Raw genomic sequence first — 14440 nt, forward strand, 5'->3', positions numbered from 1 at the left:
GGATGAGCATACGGGAGAAAGGGGCGCCCAGTATGGAATATATGCTTAGTTTTTGCATGGGATGACGGGTGCGATCATACCAGCACTAATGCACCGGATCCCATCAGAACTCGAAGTTAAACGTGCTTGGGCGAGAGTAGTACTAAGATGGGTGACCTCTTGGGAAGTCCTCGTGTTGCACCCCCAAACTTTTTTGCAACGTGCATTTTTTAATTATTTAATTTTTTTTTCACCATGGCGTGCACGTTTTCGAGGCGGGCCCAAACTTTTTTGCAACGTGCATTTTTTAATTATTTAATTTTTTTTTTCACCATGGCGTGCACGTTTTCGTGGCGGGGGTCAGTGTTTGGGGTCCGGGGGCTTGTGCATGCACGTGAAGGATGAGCATACGGGAGAAAGGGGCGCCCAGTATGGAATATATGCTTAGTTTTTGCATGGGATGATGGGTGCGATCATATCAGCACTAATGCACCGGATCCCATCAGAACTCCGAAGTTAAACGTGCCTGGGCGAGAGTAGCACTAAGATGGGTGACCTCTTGGGAAGTCCTCGTGTTGCACCCCCAAACTTTTTTGCAACGTGCATTTTTTAATTATTTAATTTTTTTTTTCACCATGGCGTGCACGTTTTCGAAGCGGGGGTCAGTGTTTGGGGTCCGGGGGCTTGTGCATGCACGTGAAGGATGAGCATACGGGAGAAAGGGGCGCCCAGTATGGAATATATGCTTAGTCTTTGCATGGGATGACGGGTGCGATCATACCAGCACTAATGCACCGGATCCCATCAGAACTCCGAAGTTAAACGTGCTTGGACGAGAGTAGTACTAAGATGGGTGACCTCTTGGGAAGTCCTCGCGCTGCACCCCCAAACTATTTTGCAACGTGCATTTTTTAATTATTTAATTTTATTTTCACCATGGCGTGCACGTTTTCGAGGCGGGCCCAAACTTTTTTGCAACGTGCATTTTTTAATTATTTAATTTTTTTTTTACCATGGCGTGCACGTTTTCGAGGCGGGGGTCAGTGTTTGGGTTCCGGGGGCTTGTGCATGCACGTGAAGGATGAGCATACGGGAGAAAGGGGCGCCCAGTATGGAATATATGCTTAGTTTTTGCATGGGATGACGGGTGCGATCATACCAGCACTAATGCACCGGATCCCATCAGAACTTCGAAGTTAAACGTGCTTGGGCGAAAGTAGTACTAAGATGGGTGACCTCTTGGGAAGTCCTCGTGTTGCACCCCCAAACTTTTTTGCAACGTGCATTTTTTAATTATTTAATTTTTTTTTCACCATGGCGTGCACGTTTACGAGGCGGGGGTCAGTGTTTGGGGTCCGGGGGCTTGTGCATGCACATGAAGGATGAGCATACGGGAGAAAGGGGCGCCCAGTATGGAATATATGCTTAGTTTTTGCATGGGATGACGGGTGCGATCATACCAGCACTAATGCACCGGATCCCATCAGAACTTCGAAGTTAAACGTGCTTGGGCGAAAGTAGTACTAAGATGGGTGACCTCTTGGGAAGTCCTCGTGTTGCACCCCCTAACTTTTTTGCAACGTGCATTTTTTAATTATTTAATTTTTTTTTCACCATGGCGTGCACGTTTTCGAGGCGGGCCCAAACTTTTTTGCAAGGTGCATTTTTTAATTATTTAATTTTTTTTTTCACCATGGCGTGCACGTTTTCGAGGCGGGGGTCAGTGTTTGGGGTCCGGGGGCTTGTGCATGCACGTGAAGGATGAGCATACGGGAGAAAGGGGCGCCCAGTATGGAATATATGCTTAGTTTTTGCATGGGATGACGGGTGCGATCATACCAGCACTAATGCACCGGATCCCATCAGAACTCCGAAGCTAAACGTGCTTGGGCGAGATTAGTACTAAGATGGGTGACCTCTTGGGAAGTCCTCGTGTTGCACCCCCAAACTTTTTTGCAACGTGCATTTTTTAATTATTTAATTTTTTTTCACCATGGCGTGCACGTTTTCGAGGCGGGCCCAAACTTTTTTGCAACGTGCATTTTTTAATTATTTAATTTTTTTTTTCACCATGGCGTGCACGTTTTCGAGGCGGGGGTCAGTGTTTGGGGTCCGAGGGCTTGTGCATGCACGTGAAGGATGAGCATACGGGAGAAAGGGGCGCCCAGTATGGAATATATGCTTAGTTTTTGCATGGGATGACGGGTGCGATCATACCAGCACTAATGCACCGGATCCCATCAGAACTCCGAAGTTAAACGTGCTTGGGCGAGAGTAGTACTAAGATGGGTGACCTCTTGGGAAGTCCTCGTGTTGCACCCCCAAACTTTTTTGCAACGGGCATTTTTTAATTATTTAAAATTTTTTTCACCATGGCGTGCACGTTTTCGAGGCGGGCCCAAACTTTTTTGCAACGTGCATTTTTTAATTATTTAATTTTTTTTTTCACCATGGCGTGCACGTTTTCGAGGCGGGGGTCAGTGTTTGGGGTCCGGGGGCTTGTGCATGCACGTGAAGGATGAGCATACGGGAGAAAGGGGCGCCCAGTATGGAATATATGCTTAGTTTTTGCATGGGATTACGGGTGCGATCATACCAGCACTAATGCACCGGATCCCATCAGAACTCCGAAGTTAAACGTGCTTGGGCGAGAGTACTACTAAGATGGGTGACCTCTTGGGAAGTCCTCGTGTTGCACCCCCAAACTTTTTTGCAACGTGCATTTTTTAATTATTTAATTTTTTTTTCACCATGGCGTGCACGTTTTCGAGGCGGGCCCAAACTTTTTTGCAACGTGCATTTTTTAATTTTTTAATTTTTTTTTCACCATGGCGTGCACGTTTTCGAGGCGGGGGTCAGTGTTTGGGTTCCGGGGGCTTGTGCATGCACGTGAAGGATGAGCATACGGGAGAAAGGGGCGCCCAGTATGGAATATATGCTTAGTTTTTGCATGGGATGACGGGTGCGATCATACCAGCAATAAATGCACCGGATCCCATCAGAACTCCGAAGTTAAACATGCTTGGGCGAGAGTAGTACTAAGATGGGTGACCTCTTGGGAAGTCTTCGTGTTGCACCCCCAAACTTTTTTGCAACGTGCATTTTTTAATTATTTAATTTTTTTTTCACCATGGCGTGCACGTTTTCGAGGCGGGCCCAAACTTTTTTGCAACGTGCATTTTTTAATTATTTAATTTTTTTTTCACCATGGCGTGCACGTTTTCGAGGCGGGGGTCAGTGTTTGTGGTCCGGGGGCTTGTGCATGCACGTGAAGGATGAGCATACGGGAGAAAGGGGCGCCCATTATGGAATATATGCTTAGTTTTTGCATGGGATGACGGGTGCGATCATACCAGCACTAATGCACCGGATCCCATCAGAACTTCGAAGTTAAACGTGTTTGGGCGAAAGTAGTACTAAGATGGGTGACCTCTTGGGAAGTCCTCGTGTTGCACCCCCAAACTTTTTTGCAACGTGCATTTTTTAATTATTTAATTTTTTTTTCACCATGGCGTGCACGTTTACGAGGCGGGGGTCAGTGTTTGGGGTCCGGGGGCTTGTGCATGCACGTGAAGGATGAGCATACGGGAGAAAGGGGCGCCCAGTATGGAATATATGCTTAGTTTTTGCATGGGATGACGGGTGCGATCATACCAGCACTAATGCACCGGATCCCATCAGAACTCCGAAGTGAAACGTGCTTGGGCGAGAGTAGTACTAAGATGGGTGACCTCTTGGGAAGTCCTCGCGCTGCACCCCCAAACTTTTTTGCAACGTGCATTTTTTAATTATTTAATTTTTTTTTCACCATGGCGTGCACGTTTTCGAGGCGGGCCCAAACTTTTTTGCAACGTGCATTTTTTAATTATTTAATTTTTTTTTCACCATGGCGTGCACGTTTTCGAGGCGGGGGTCAGTGTTTGGGTTCCGGGGGCTTGTGCATGCACGTGAAGGATGAGCATACGGGAGAAAGGGGCGCCCAGTATGGAATATATGCTTAGTTTTTGCATGGGATGACGGGTGCGATCATACCAGCAATAAATGCACCGGATCCCATCAGAACTCCGAAGTTAAACATGCTTGGGCGAGAGTAGTACTAAGATGGGTGACCTCTTGGGAAGTCCTCGTGTTGCACCCCCAAACTTTTTTGCAACGTGCATTTTTTAATTATTTAATTTTTTTTTCACCATGGCGTGCACGTTTTCGAGGCGGGCCCAAACTTTTTTGCAACGTGCATTTTTTAATTATTTAATTTTTTTTTTCACCATGGCGTGCACGTTTTCGAGGCGGGGGTCAGTGTTTGTGGTCCGAGGGCTTGTGCATGCACGTGAAGGATGAGCATACGGGAGAAAGGGGCGCCCAGTATGGAATATATGCTTAGTTTTTGCATGGGATGACGGGTGTGATCATACCAGCACTAATGCACCGGATCCCATCAGAACTTCGATGTTAAACGTGCCTGGGCGAAAGTAGTACTAAGATGGGTGACCTCTTGGGAAGTCCTCGTGTTGCACCCCCAAATTTTTTGCAACGTGCATTTTTTAATTATTTAATTTTTTTTTCACCATGGCGTGCACGTTTACGAGGCGGGGGTCAGTGTTTGGGGTCCGGGGGCTTGTGCATGCACGTGAAGGATGAGCATACGGGAGAAAGGGGCGCCCAGTATGGAATATATGCTTAGTTTTTGCATGGGATGACGGGTGCGATCATACCAGCACTAATGCACCGGATCCCATCAGAACTTCGAAGATAAACGTGCTTGGGCGAAAGTAGTACTAAGATGGGTGACCTCTTGGGAAGTCCTCGTGTTGCACCCCTAAACTTTTTTGCAACGTGCATTTTTTAATTATTTAATTTTTTTTTTCACCATGGCGTGCACGTTTACGAGGCGGGGGTCAGTGTTTGGGGTCCGGGGGCTTGTGCATGCACGTGAAGGATGAGCATACGGGAGAAAGGGGCGCCCAGTATGGAATATATGCTTAGTTTTTGCATGGGATGACGGGTGCGATCATACCAGCACTAATGCACCGGATCCCATCAGAACTCGAAGTTAAACGTGCTTGGGCGAGAGTAGTACTAAGATGGGTGACCTCTTGGGAAGTCCTCGTGTTGCACCCCCAAACTTTTTTGCAACGTGCATTTTTTAATTATTTAATTTTTTTTTCACCATGGCGTGCACGTTTTCGAGGCGGGCCCAAACTTTTTTGCAACGTGCATTTTTTAATTATTTAATTTTTTTTTTCACCATGGCGTGCACGTTTTCGTGGCGGGGGTCAGTGTTTGGGGTCCGGGGGCTTGTGCATGCACGTGAAGGATGAGCATACGGGAGAAAGGGGCGCCCAGTATGGAATATATGCTTAGTTTTTGCATGGGATGATGGGTGCGATCATATCAGCACTAATGCACCGGATCCCATCAGAACTCCGAAGTTAAACGTGCCTGGGCGAGAGTAGCACTAAGATGGGTGACCTCTTGGGAAGTCCTCGTGTTGCACCCCCAAACTTTTTTGCAACGTGCATTTTTTAATTATTTAATTTTTTTTTTCACCATGGCGTGCACGTTTTCGAAGCGGGGGTCAGTGTTTGGGGTCCGGGGGCTTGTGCATGCACGTGAAGGATGAGCATACGGGAGAAAGGGGCGCCCAGTATGGAATATATGCTTAGTCTTTGCATGGGATGACGGGTGCGATCATACCAGCACTAATGCACCGGATCCCATCAGAACTCCGAAGTTAAACGTGCTTGGACGAGAGTAGTACTAAGATGGGTGACCTCTTGGGAAGTCCTCGCGCTGCACCCCCAAACTATTTTGCAACGTGCATTTTTTAATTATTTAATTTTATTTTCACCATGGCGTGCACGTTTTCGAGGCGGGCCCAAACTTTTTTGCAACGTGCATTTTTTAATTATTTAATTTTTTTTTTACCATGGCGTGCACGTTTTCGAGGCGGGGGTCAGTGTTTGGGTTCCGGGGGCTTGTGCATGCACGTGAAGGATGAGCATACGGGAGAAAGGGGCGCCCAGTATGGAATATATGCTTAGTTTTTGCATGGGATGACGGGTGCGATCATACCAGCACTAATGCACCGGATCCCATCAGAACTTCGAAGTTAAACGTGCTTGGGCGAAAGTAGTACTAAGATGGGTGACCTCTTGGGAAGTCCTCGTGTTGCACCCCCAAACTTTTTTGCAACGTGCATTTTTTAATTATTTAATTTTTTTTTCACCATGGCGTGCACGTTTACGAGGCGGGGGTCAGTGTTTGGGGTCCGGGGGCTTGTGCATGCACATGAAGGATGAGCATACGGGAGAAAGGGGCGCCCAGTATGGAATATATGCTTAGTTTTTGCATGGGATGACGGGTGCGATCATACCAGCACTAATGCACCGGATCCCATCAGAACTTCGAAGTTAAACGTGCTTGGGCGAAAGTAGTACTAAGATGGGTGACCTCTTGGGAAGTCCTCGTGTTGCACCCCCTAACTTTTTTGCAACGTGCATTTTTTAATTATTTAATTTTTTTTTCACCATGGCGTGCACGTTTTCGAGGCGGGCCCAAACTTTTTTGCAAGGTGCATTTTTTAATTATTTAATTTTTTTTTTCACCATGGCGTGCACGTTTTCGAGGCGGGGGTCAGTGTTTGGGGTCCGGGGGCTTGTGCATGCACGTGAAGGATGAGCATACGGGAGAAAGGGGCGCCCAGTATGGAATATATGCTTAGTTTTTGCATGGGATGACGGGTGCGATCATACCAGCACTAATGCACCGGATCCCATCAGAACTCCGAAGCTAAACGTGCTTGGGCGAGATTAGTACTAAGATGGGTGACCTCTTGGGAAGTCCTCGTGTTGCACCCCCAAACTTTTTTGCAACGTGCATTTTTTAATTATTTAATTTTTTTTCACCATGGCGTGCACGTTTTCGAGGCGGGCCCAAACTTTTTTGCAACGTGCATTTTTTAATTATTTAATTTTTTTTTTCACCATGGCGTGCACGTTTTCGAGGCGGGGGTCAGTGTTTGGGGTCCGAGGGCTTGTGCATGCACGTGAAGGATGAGCATACGGGAGAAAGGGGCGCCCAGTATGGAATATATGCTTAGTTTTTGCATGGGATGACGGGTGCGATCATACCAGCACTAATGCACCGGATCCCATCAGAACTCCGAAGTTAAACGTGCTTGGGCGAGAGTAGTACTAAGATGGGTGACCTCTTGGGAAGTCCTCGTGTTGCACCCCCAAACTTTTTGCAACGGGCATTTTTTAATTATTTAAAATTTTTTTCACCATGGCGTGCACGTTTTCGAGGCGGGCCCAAACTTTTTTGCAACGTGCATTTTTTAATTATTTAATTTTTTTTTTCACCATGGCGTGCACGTTTTCGAGGCGGGGGTCAGTGTTTGGGGTCCGGGGGCTTGTGCATGCACGTGAAGGATGAGCATACGGGAGAAAGGGGCGCCCAGTATGGAATATATGCTTAGTTTTTGCATGGGATTACGGGTGCGATCATACCAGCACTAATGCACCGGATCCCATCAGAACTCCGAAGTTAAACGTGCTTGGGCGAGAGTACTACTAAGATGGGTGACCTCTTGGGAAGTCCTCGTGTTGCACCCCCAAACTTTTTTGCAACGTGCATTTTTTAATTATTTAATTTTTTTTTCACCATGGCGTGCACGTTTTCGAGGCGGGCCCAAACTTTTTTGCAACGTGCATTTTTTAATTATTTAATTTTTTTTTACCATGGCGTGCACGTTTTCGAGGCGGGGGTCAGTGTTTGGGGTCTGGGGGCTTATGCATGCACGTGAAGGATGAGCATACGGGAGAAAGGGGCGCCCAGTATGGAATATATGCTTAGTTTTTGCATGGGATGACGGGTGCGATCATACCAGCACTAATGCACCGGATCCCATCAGAACTCCGAAGTGAAACGTGCTTGGGCGAGAGTAGTACTAAGATGTGTGACCTCTTGGGAAGTCCTCGGGTTGCACCCCCAAACTTTTTGGCAATGTGCATTTTTTAATTATTTAATTTTTTTTTTCACCATGGCGTGCACGTTTTCGAGGCGGGGGTCAGTGTTTGGGGTCCGGGGGCTTGTGCATGCACGTGAAGGATGAGCATACGGGAGAAAGGGGCGCCCAGTATGGAATATATGCTTAGTTTTTGCATAGGATGACGGGTGCGATCATACCAGCACTAATGCACCCGATCCCATCAGAACTCCGAAGCTAAACGTGCTTGGGCGAGAGTAGTACTAAGATGGGTGACCACTTGGGAAGTCCTCGTGTTGCACCCCCAAACTTTTTGCAACGTGCATTTTTTAATTATTTAATTGTTTTTTCACCATGGCGTGCACGTTTTCGAGGCGGGCCCAAACTTTTTTGCAACGTGCATTTTTTAATTATTTAATTTTTTTTTTTCACCATGGCGTGCACGTTTTCGAGGCGGGGGTCAGTGTTTGGGGTCCGGGGGCTTGTGCATGCACGTGAAGGATGAGCATACGGGAGAAAGGGGCGCCCAGTATGGAATATATGCTTAGTTTTTGCATGGGATGACCGGTGCGATCATACCAGCACTAATGCACCGGATCCCATCAGAACTCCGAAGTTAAACGTGCTTGAGCGAGAGTAGTATTAAGATGGGTGACCTCTTGGGAATTCCTCGTGTTGCACCCCCAAACTTTTTTGCAACGTGCATTTTTTAATTATTTAATTTTTTTTTTCACCATGGCGTGCACGTTTACGAGGCGGGGGTCAGTGTTTGGGGTCCGGGGGCTTGTGCATGCACGTGAAGGATGAGCATACGGGAGAAAGGGGCGCCCAGTATGGAATATATGCTTAGTTTTTGCATGGGATGACGGGTGCGATCATACCAGCACTAATGCACCGGATCCCATCAGAACTCCGAAGGTAAACGTGCTTGGGCGAGAGTAGTACTAAGATGGGTGACCTCTTGGGAAGTCCTCGTGTTGCACCCCAAACTTTTTTGCAACGTGCATTTTTTAATTATTTATTTTTTTTTTCACCATGGCGTGCACGTTTTCGAGGCGGGCCCAAACTTTTTTGCAACGTGCATTTTTTAATTATTTAATTTTTTTTTTCACCATGGCGTGCACGTTTTCGAAGCGGGGGTCAGTGTTTGGGGTCCGGGGGCTTGTGCATGCACGTGAAGGATGAGCATACGGGAGAAAGGGGCGCCCAGTATGGAATATATGCTTAGTTTTTGCATGGGATGACGGGTGCGATCATACCAGCACTAATGCACCGGATCCCATCAGAACTCCGAAGTTAAACGTGCTTGGGCGAGAGTAGTACTAAGATGGGTGACCTCTTGGGAAGTCCTCGCGCTGCACCCCCAAACTATTTTGCAACGTGCATTTTTTAATTATTTAATTTTATTTTCACCATGGCGTGCACGTTTTCGAGGCGGGCCCAAACTTTTTTGCAACGTGCATTTTTTAATTATTTAATTTTTTTTTTACCATGGCGTGCACGTTTTCGAGGCGGGGGTCAGTGTTTGGGTTCCGGGGGCTTGTGCATGCACGTGAAGGATGAGCATACGGGAGAAAGGGGCGCCCAGTATGGAATATATGCTTAGTTTTTGCATGGGATGACGGGTGCGATCATACCAGCACTAATGCACCGGATCCCATCAGAACTTCGAAGTTAAACGTGCTTGGGCGAAAGTAGTACTAAGATGGGTGACCTCTTGGGAAGTCCTCGTGTTGCACCCCCTAACTTTTTTGCAACGTGCATTTTTTAATTATTTAATTTTTTTTTCACCATGGCGTGCACGTTTACGAGGCGGGGGTCAGTGTTTGGGGTCCGGGGGCTTGTGCATGCACGTGAAGGATGAGCATACGGGAGAAAGGGGCGCCCAGTATGGAATATATGCTTAGTTTTTGCATGGGATGACGGGTGCGATCATACCAGCACTAATGCACCGGATCCCATCAGAACTTCGAAGTTAAACGTGCTTGGGCGAAAGTAGTACTAAGATGGGTGACCTCTTGGGAAGTCCTCGTGTTGCACCCCCTAACTTTTTTGCAACGTGCATTTTTTAATTATTTAATTTTTTTTTCACCATGGCGTGCACGTTTTCGAGGCGGGCCCAAACTTTTTTGCAACGTGCATTTTTTAATTATTTAATTTTTTTTTTCACCATGGCGTGCACGTTTTCGAGGCGGGGGTCAGTGTTTGGGGTCCGGGGGCTTGTGCATGCACGTGAAGGATGAGCATACGGGAGAAAGGGGCGCCCAGTATGGAATATATGCTTAGTTTTTGCATGGGATGACGGGTGCGATCATACCAGCACTAATGCACCGGATCCCATCAGAACTCCGAAGCTAAACGTGCTTGGGCGAGATTAGTACTAAGATGGGTGACCTCTTGGGAAGTCCTCGTGTTGCACCCCCAAACTTTTTTGCAACGTGCATTTTTTAATTATTTAATTTTTTTTCACCATGGCGTGCACGTTTTCGAGGCGGGCCCAAACTTTTTTGCAACGTGCATTTTTTAATTATTTAATTTTTTTTTTCACCATGGCGTGCACGTTTTCGAGGCGGGGGTCAGTGTTTGGGGTCCGAGGGCTTGTGCATGCACGTGAAGGATGAGCATACGGGAGAAAGGGGCGCCCAGTATGGAATATATGCTTAGTTTTTGCATGGGATGACGGGTGCGATCATACCAGCACTAATGCACCGGATCCCATCAGAACTCCGAAGCTAAACGTGCTTGGGCGAGAGTAGTACTAAGATGGGCGACCTCTTGGGAAGTCCTCGTGTTGCACCCCCAAACTTTTTTGCAACGTGCATTTTTTAATTATTTAATTTTTTTTTTCACCATGCCGTGCACGTTTACGAGGCGGGGGTCAGTGTTTGGGGTCCGGGGGCTTGTGCATGCACGTGAAGGATGAGCATACGGGAGAAAGGGGCGCCCAGTATGGAATATATGCTTAGTTTTTGCATGGGATGACTGGTGCGATCATACCAGCACTAATGCACCGGATCCCATCAGAACTCCGAAGTTAAACGTGCTTGGGCGAGAGTAGTACTAAGATGGGTGACCTCTTGGGAAGTCCTCGTGTTGCACCCCCAAACTTTTTTGCAACGGGCATTTTTTAATTATTTAAAATTTTTTTCACCATGGCGTGCACGTTTTCGAGGCGGGCCCAAACTTTTTTGCAACGTGCATTTTTTAATTATTTAATTTTTTTTTTCACCATGGCGTGCACGTTTTCGAGGCGGGGGTCAGTGTTTGGGGTCCGGGGGCTTGTGCATGCACGTGAAGGATGAGCATACGGGAGAAAGGGGCGCCCAGTATGGAATATATGCTTAGTTTTTTATGGGATTACGGGTGCGATCATACCAGCACTAATGCACCGGATCCCATCAGAACTCCGAAGTTAAACGTGCTTGGGCGAGAGTAGTACTAAGATGGGTGACCTCTTGGGAAGTCCTCGTGTTGCACCCCCAAACTTTTTTGCAACGTGCATTTTTTAATTATTTAATTTTTTTTTCACCATGGCGTGCACGTTTTCGAGGCGGGCCCAAACTTTTTTGCAACGTGCATTTTTTAATTATTTAATTTTTTTTTACCATGGCGTGCACGTTTTCGAGGCGGGGGTCAGTGTTTGGGGTCTGGGGGCTTATGCATGCACGTGAAGGATGAGCATACGGGAGAAAGGGGCGCCCAGTATGGAATATATGCTTAGTTTTTGCATGGGATGACGGGTGCGATCATACCAGCACTAATGCACCGGATCCCATCAGAACTCCGAAGTGAAACGTGCTTGGGCGAGAGTAGTACTAAGATGTGTGACCTCTTGGGAAGTCCTCGGGTTGCACCCCCAAACTTTTTGGCAATGTGCATTTTTTAATTATTTAATTTTTTTTTTCACCATGGCGTGCACGTTTTCGAGGCGGGGGTCAGTGTTTGGGGTCCGGGGGCTTGTGCATGCACGTGAAGGATGAGCATACGGGAGAAAGGGGCGCCCAGTATGGAATATATGCTTAGTTTTTGCATAGGATGACGGGTGCGATCATACCAGCACTAATGCACCCGATCCCATCAGAACTCCGAAGCTAAACGTGCTTGGGCGAGAGTAGTACTAAGATGGGTGACCACTTGGGAAGTCCTCGTGTTGCACCCCCAAACTTTTTGCAACGTGCATTTTTTAATTATTTAATTGTTTTTTCACCATGGCGTGCACGTTTTCGAGGCGGGCCCAAACTTTTTTGCAACGTGCATTTTTTAATTATTTAATTTTTTTTTTTCACCATGGCGTGCACGTTTTCGAGGCGGGGGTCAGTGTTTGGGGTCCGGGGGCTTGTGCATGCACGTGAAGGATGAGCATACGGGAGAAAGGGGCGCCCAGTATGGAATATATGCTTAGTTTTTGCATGGGATGACCGGTGCGATCATACCAGCACTAATGCACCGGATCCCATCAGAACTCCGAAGTTAAACGTGCTTGAGCGAGAGTAGTATTAAGATGGGTGACCTCTTGGGAATTCCTCGTGTTGCACCCCCAAACTTTTTTGCAACGTGCATTTTTTAATTATTTAATTTTTTTTTTCACCATGGCGTGCACGTTTACGAGGCGGGGGTCAGTGTTTGGGGTCCGGGGGCTTGTGCATGCACGTGAAGGATGAGCATACGGGAGAAAGGGGCGCCCAGTATGGAATATATGCTTAGTTTTTGCATGGGATGACGGGTGCGATCATACCAGCACTAATGCACCGGATCCCATCAGAACTCCGAAGTTAAACGTGCTTGGGCGAGAGTAGTACTAAGATGGGTGACCTCTTGGGAAGTCCTCGTGTTGCACCCCAAACTTTTTTGCAACGTGCATTTTTTAATTATTTTTTTTTTTTTTCACCATGGCGTGCACGTTTTCGAGGCGGGCCCAAACTTTTTTGCAACGTGCATTTTTTAATTATTTAATTTTTTTTTTCACCATGGCGTGCACGTTTTCGAGGCGGGGGTCAGTGTTTGGGGTCTGGGGGCTTGTGCATGCACGTGAAGGATGAGCATACGGGAGAAAGGGGCGCCCAGTATGGAATATATGCTTAGTTTTTGCATAGGATGACGGGTGCGATCATACCAGCACTAATGCACCGGATCCCATCAGAACTCCGAAGTTAAACGTGTTTGGGCGAGAGTAGTACTAAGATGGGTGACCTCTTGGGAAGTCCTCGTGTTGCACCCCCAAACTTTTTTGCAACGTGCATTTTTTAATTATTTAATTTTTTTTCACCATGGCGTGCACGTTTTTGAGGCGGGCGCAAACTTTTTTGCAACGTGCATTTTTTAATTATTTAATTTTTTTTTTCACCATGGCGTGCACAATTCTTCAACTTATTCTTCAACTTCTTCTTTTTGTTATTCCTATTCGTTTTTTAGTGATTTCTTGATTCAAAGTTTTGGGATATTATGAGGGTAAAAATGTGTTTATGTGGAGAAATAGCTCAATTGAAAATTTCATAGCGTGATACGAATCCGGAAAAATGTTTTTACGGTTGCTTCAAGTACGGGGTAAAAAATTATGTTTTACAATTGGACAAGTTTGAGGGGTTATATTTTACAATTGGACAAGTTTGAGGAATAAGTTGTTACAATTGAAAGTTGAGGGGGGCAGTTGCAATATTTGGACAAATTCAAAGGGTTATTTATATATTAGGACTTTTTTTTTTGTAAATGAATTATACGACAAAACATATATTTTCTCTCTCATATCATCAACACGTATAAAAAATTTCCTCAAACCTTCAGTTTGTTTTTTTTTTTTTTTTAAACTAAAGAATTTTATATTAAATATATTAGGACTTTTTTTTTGTAAATGAATTATACGACAAAACATATATTTTCTCTCTCATATCATCAACACGTATAAAAAATTTCCTCAAACCTTCAGTTTGTTTTTTTTTTTTTTAAACTAAAGAATTTTATATTAAACTTAAATCAGAACAAAGAACATCAAGCAGAAAAGCGGGAGGACTGTCCCACTCACTGTTGAAACACCTTTACACATGATTTTGATTTGACAAAATTATTTATGTAATTGATAAAAGTATTTTAAACACATTAAATTTAAATGCTTTGATTTATTCACACTAATGTGTTTGTTCAATGTTGAGTTAATTTGATTTATAAGACATTAAGATAAAAAGCCTAAAGGCCCATAAGAGGAAGTCAAGCCCAAGTCAACAGATCAAGACCTCACGGCACAGGAAGACAAAACGTAGTCGTTCTAAGGAAAGCACTAGCTCAGCGTGAAGAAGGATCGAGAAGCCTTCTATCAATTGCTTCAAGATGAAGCTGCTGAGTTGAACGACAAGAAGTACAAGTCAGCGGGAGAACAGAACCAACTTGTAGACAAAGTATTTCTACTTTGGGTAAAGCTCAGAAGACGCAGTAAGCTGTCTGGAGGACTTTACTATAAATGGCGAAACATTCTGTTCATCT

At 45.8% G+C, this 14440-nt stretch overlaps 38 non-coding genes across 38 annotated transcripts; all 38 read left to right on the plus strand.

Annotated features, from left to right (window-relative positions):
- Window positions 1–66: 66 nt before the first annotated feature.
- On the plus strand, window positions 67–184 carry LOC136215370 (5S ribosomal RNA). The gene has a single exon (XR_010682412.1). It is a non-coding gene; the product is annotated as a 5S ribosomal RNA (ribosomal RNA).
- A 260-nt stretch (window positions 185–444) lies between these two features.
- On the plus strand, window positions 445–563 carry LOC136215260 (5S ribosomal RNA). Its single transcript, XR_010682307.1, has one exon. It is a non-coding gene; the product is annotated as a 5S ribosomal RNA (ribosomal RNA).
- A 183-nt stretch (window positions 564–746) lies between these two features.
- LOC136213825 (5S ribosomal RNA) lies at window positions 747–865 on the plus strand. The gene has a single exon (XR_010680925.1). It is a non-coding gene; the product is annotated as a 5S ribosomal RNA (ribosomal RNA).
- A 259-nt stretch (window positions 866–1124) lies between these two features.
- On the plus strand, window positions 1125–1243 carry LOC136214771 (5S ribosomal RNA). The gene has a single exon (XR_010681843.1). It is a non-coding gene; the product is annotated as a 5S ribosomal RNA (ribosomal RNA).
- Window positions 1244–1425: 182 nt separating this feature from the next.
- Window positions 1426–1544, plus strand: LOC136214772 (5S ribosomal RNA). The gene has a single exon (XR_010681844.1). It is a non-coding gene; the product is annotated as a 5S ribosomal RNA (ribosomal RNA).
- Window positions 1545–1804: 260 nt separating this feature from the next.
- Window positions 1805–1923, plus strand: LOC136212008 (5S ribosomal RNA). Its single transcript, XR_010679187.1, has one exon. It is a non-coding gene; the product is annotated as a 5S ribosomal RNA (ribosomal RNA).
- A 259-nt stretch (window positions 1924–2182) lies between these two features.
- On the plus strand, window positions 2183–2301 carry LOC136211639 (5S ribosomal RNA). Its single transcript, XR_010678835.1, has one exon. It is a non-coding gene; the product is annotated as a 5S ribosomal RNA (ribosomal RNA).
- Window positions 2302–2561: 260 nt separating this feature from the next.
- On the plus strand, window positions 2562–2680 carry LOC136213593 (5S ribosomal RNA). The gene has a single exon (XR_010680695.1). It is a non-coding gene; the product is annotated as a 5S ribosomal RNA (ribosomal RNA).
- A 259-nt stretch (window positions 2681–2939) lies between these two features.
- On the plus strand, window positions 2940–3059 carry LOC136215380 (5S ribosomal RNA). The gene has a single exon (XR_010682421.1). It is a non-coding gene; the product is annotated as a 5S ribosomal RNA (ribosomal RNA).
- Window positions 3060–3318: 259 nt separating this feature from the next.
- LOC136215331 (5S ribosomal RNA) lies at window positions 3319–3437 on the plus strand. Its single transcript, XR_010682373.1, has one exon. It is a non-coding gene; the product is annotated as a 5S ribosomal RNA (ribosomal RNA).
- Window positions 3438–3619: 182 nt separating this feature from the next.
- LOC136214753 (5S ribosomal RNA) lies at window positions 3620–3738 on the plus strand. The gene has a single exon (XR_010681826.1). It is a non-coding gene; the product is annotated as a 5S ribosomal RNA (ribosomal RNA).
- A 259-nt stretch (window positions 3739–3997) lies between these two features.
- Window positions 3998–4117, plus strand: LOC136214866 (5S ribosomal RNA). The gene has a single exon (XR_010681933.1). It is a non-coding gene; the product is annotated as a 5S ribosomal RNA (ribosomal RNA).
- Window positions 4118–4377: 260 nt separating this feature from the next.
- Window positions 4378–4496, plus strand: LOC136215609 (5S ribosomal RNA). Its single transcript, XR_010682645.1, has one exon. It is a non-coding gene; the product is annotated as a 5S ribosomal RNA (ribosomal RNA).
- A 181-nt stretch (window positions 4497–4677) lies between these two features.
- LOC136215348 (5S ribosomal RNA) lies at window positions 4678–4796 on the plus strand. The gene has a single exon (XR_010682389.1). It is a non-coding gene; the product is annotated as a 5S ribosomal RNA (ribosomal RNA).
- A 183-nt stretch (window positions 4797–4979) lies between these two features.
- Window positions 4980–5097, plus strand: LOC136215371 (5S ribosomal RNA). Its single transcript, XR_010682413.1, has one exon. It is a non-coding gene; the product is annotated as a 5S ribosomal RNA (ribosomal RNA).
- A 260-nt stretch (window positions 5098–5357) lies between these two features.
- On the plus strand, window positions 5358–5476 carry LOC136215261 (5S ribosomal RNA). Its single transcript, XR_010682308.1, has one exon. It is a non-coding gene; the product is annotated as a 5S ribosomal RNA (ribosomal RNA).
- A 183-nt stretch (window positions 5477–5659) lies between these two features.
- Window positions 5660–5778, plus strand: LOC136213826 (5S ribosomal RNA). The gene has a single exon (XR_010680926.1). It is a non-coding gene; the product is annotated as a 5S ribosomal RNA (ribosomal RNA).
- Window positions 5779–6037: 259 nt separating this feature from the next.
- On the plus strand, window positions 6038–6156 carry LOC136214773 (5S ribosomal RNA). The gene has a single exon (XR_010681845.1). It is a non-coding gene; the product is annotated as a 5S ribosomal RNA (ribosomal RNA).
- Window positions 6157–6338: 182 nt separating this feature from the next.
- LOC136214775 (5S ribosomal RNA) lies at window positions 6339–6457 on the plus strand. Its single transcript, XR_010681847.1, has one exon. It is a non-coding gene; the product is annotated as a 5S ribosomal RNA (ribosomal RNA).
- A 260-nt stretch (window positions 6458–6717) lies between these two features.
- On the plus strand, window positions 6718–6836 carry LOC136212009 (5S ribosomal RNA). The gene has a single exon (XR_010679188.1). It is a non-coding gene; the product is annotated as a 5S ribosomal RNA (ribosomal RNA).
- Window positions 6837–7095: 259 nt separating this feature from the next.
- Window positions 7096–7214, plus strand: LOC136211640 (5S ribosomal RNA). Its single transcript, XR_010678836.1, has one exon. It is a non-coding gene; the product is annotated as a 5S ribosomal RNA (ribosomal RNA).
- Window positions 7215–7473: 259 nt separating this feature from the next.
- LOC136213595 (5S ribosomal RNA) lies at window positions 7474–7592 on the plus strand. The gene has a single exon (XR_010680696.1). It is a non-coding gene; the product is annotated as a 5S ribosomal RNA (ribosomal RNA).
- A 258-nt stretch (window positions 7593–7850) lies between these two features.
- Window positions 7851–7969, plus strand: LOC136215424 (5S ribosomal RNA). The gene has a single exon (XR_010682464.1). It is a non-coding gene; the product is annotated as a 5S ribosomal RNA (ribosomal RNA).
- Window positions 7970–8152: 183 nt separating this feature from the next.
- On the plus strand, window positions 8153–8271 carry LOC136214659 (5S ribosomal RNA). Its single transcript, XR_010681738.1, has one exon. It is a non-coding gene; the product is annotated as a 5S ribosomal RNA (ribosomal RNA).
- Window positions 8272–8531: 260 nt separating this feature from the next.
- Window positions 8532–8650, plus strand: LOC136215553 (5S ribosomal RNA). Its single transcript, XR_010682592.1, has one exon. It is a non-coding gene; the product is annotated as a 5S ribosomal RNA (ribosomal RNA).
- Window positions 8651–8833: 183 nt separating this feature from the next.
- On the plus strand, window positions 8834–8952 carry LOC136213232 (5S ribosomal RNA). Its single transcript, XR_010680356.1, has one exon. It is a non-coding gene; the product is annotated as a 5S ribosomal RNA (ribosomal RNA).
- Window positions 8953–9211: 259 nt separating this feature from the next.
- LOC136214052 (5S ribosomal RNA) lies at window positions 9212–9330 on the plus strand. Its single transcript, XR_010681150.1, has one exon. It is a non-coding gene; the product is annotated as a 5S ribosomal RNA (ribosomal RNA).
- Window positions 9331–9589: 259 nt separating this feature from the next.
- LOC136214776 (5S ribosomal RNA) lies at window positions 9590–9708 on the plus strand. The gene has a single exon (XR_010681848.1). It is a non-coding gene; the product is annotated as a 5S ribosomal RNA (ribosomal RNA).
- Window positions 9709–9890: 182 nt separating this feature from the next.
- Window positions 9891–10009, plus strand: LOC136214777 (5S ribosomal RNA). Its single transcript, XR_010681849.1, has one exon. It is a non-coding gene; the product is annotated as a 5S ribosomal RNA (ribosomal RNA).
- A 260-nt stretch (window positions 10010–10269) lies between these two features.
- On the plus strand, window positions 10270–10388 carry LOC136212010 (5S ribosomal RNA). Its single transcript, XR_010679189.1, has one exon. It is a non-coding gene; the product is annotated as a 5S ribosomal RNA (ribosomal RNA).
- Window positions 10389–10647: 259 nt separating this feature from the next.
- Window positions 10648–10766, plus strand: LOC136212128 (5S ribosomal RNA). The gene has a single exon (XR_010679302.1). It is a non-coding gene; the product is annotated as a 5S ribosomal RNA (ribosomal RNA).
- Window positions 10767–10949: 183 nt separating this feature from the next.
- LOC136212337 (5S ribosomal RNA) lies at window positions 10950–11068 on the plus strand. Its single transcript, XR_010679499.1, has one exon. It is a non-coding gene; the product is annotated as a 5S ribosomal RNA (ribosomal RNA).
- A 259-nt stretch (window positions 11069–11327) lies between these two features.
- LOC136211641 (5S ribosomal RNA) lies at window positions 11328–11446 on the plus strand. The gene has a single exon (XR_010678837.1). It is a non-coding gene; the product is annotated as a 5S ribosomal RNA (ribosomal RNA).
- A 258-nt stretch (window positions 11447–11704) lies between these two features.
- LOC136215425 (5S ribosomal RNA) lies at window positions 11705–11823 on the plus strand. The gene has a single exon (XR_010682465.1). It is a non-coding gene; the product is annotated as a 5S ribosomal RNA (ribosomal RNA).
- Window positions 11824–12006: 183 nt separating this feature from the next.
- On the plus strand, window positions 12007–12125 carry LOC136214661 (5S ribosomal RNA). Its single transcript, XR_010681740.1, has one exon. It is a non-coding gene; the product is annotated as a 5S ribosomal RNA (ribosomal RNA).
- Window positions 12126–12385: 260 nt separating this feature from the next.
- LOC136215554 (5S ribosomal RNA) lies at window positions 12386–12504 on the plus strand. Its single transcript, XR_010682593.1, has one exon. It is a non-coding gene; the product is annotated as a 5S ribosomal RNA (ribosomal RNA).
- A 183-nt stretch (window positions 12505–12687) lies between these two features.
- On the plus strand, window positions 12688–12806 carry LOC136211643 (5S ribosomal RNA). Its single transcript, XR_010678838.1, has one exon. It is a non-coding gene; the product is annotated as a 5S ribosomal RNA (ribosomal RNA).
- A 259-nt stretch (window positions 12807–13065) lies between these two features.
- On the plus strand, window positions 13066–13184 carry LOC136212477 (5S ribosomal RNA). Its single transcript, XR_010679632.1, has one exon. It is a non-coding gene; the product is annotated as a 5S ribosomal RNA (ribosomal RNA).
- The last annotated feature ends 1256 nt before the right edge of the window (window positions 13185–14440 follow it).

Source organism: Euphorbia lathyris, chromosome 1, assembly GCF_963576675.1.
Source record: "Euphorbia lathyris chromosome 1, ddEupLath1.1, whole genome shotgun sequence".
Classification (NCBI taxonomy): domain Eukaryota; kingdom Viridiplantae; phylum Streptophyta; class Magnoliopsida; order Malpighiales; family Euphorbiaceae; genus Euphorbia; species Euphorbia lathyris.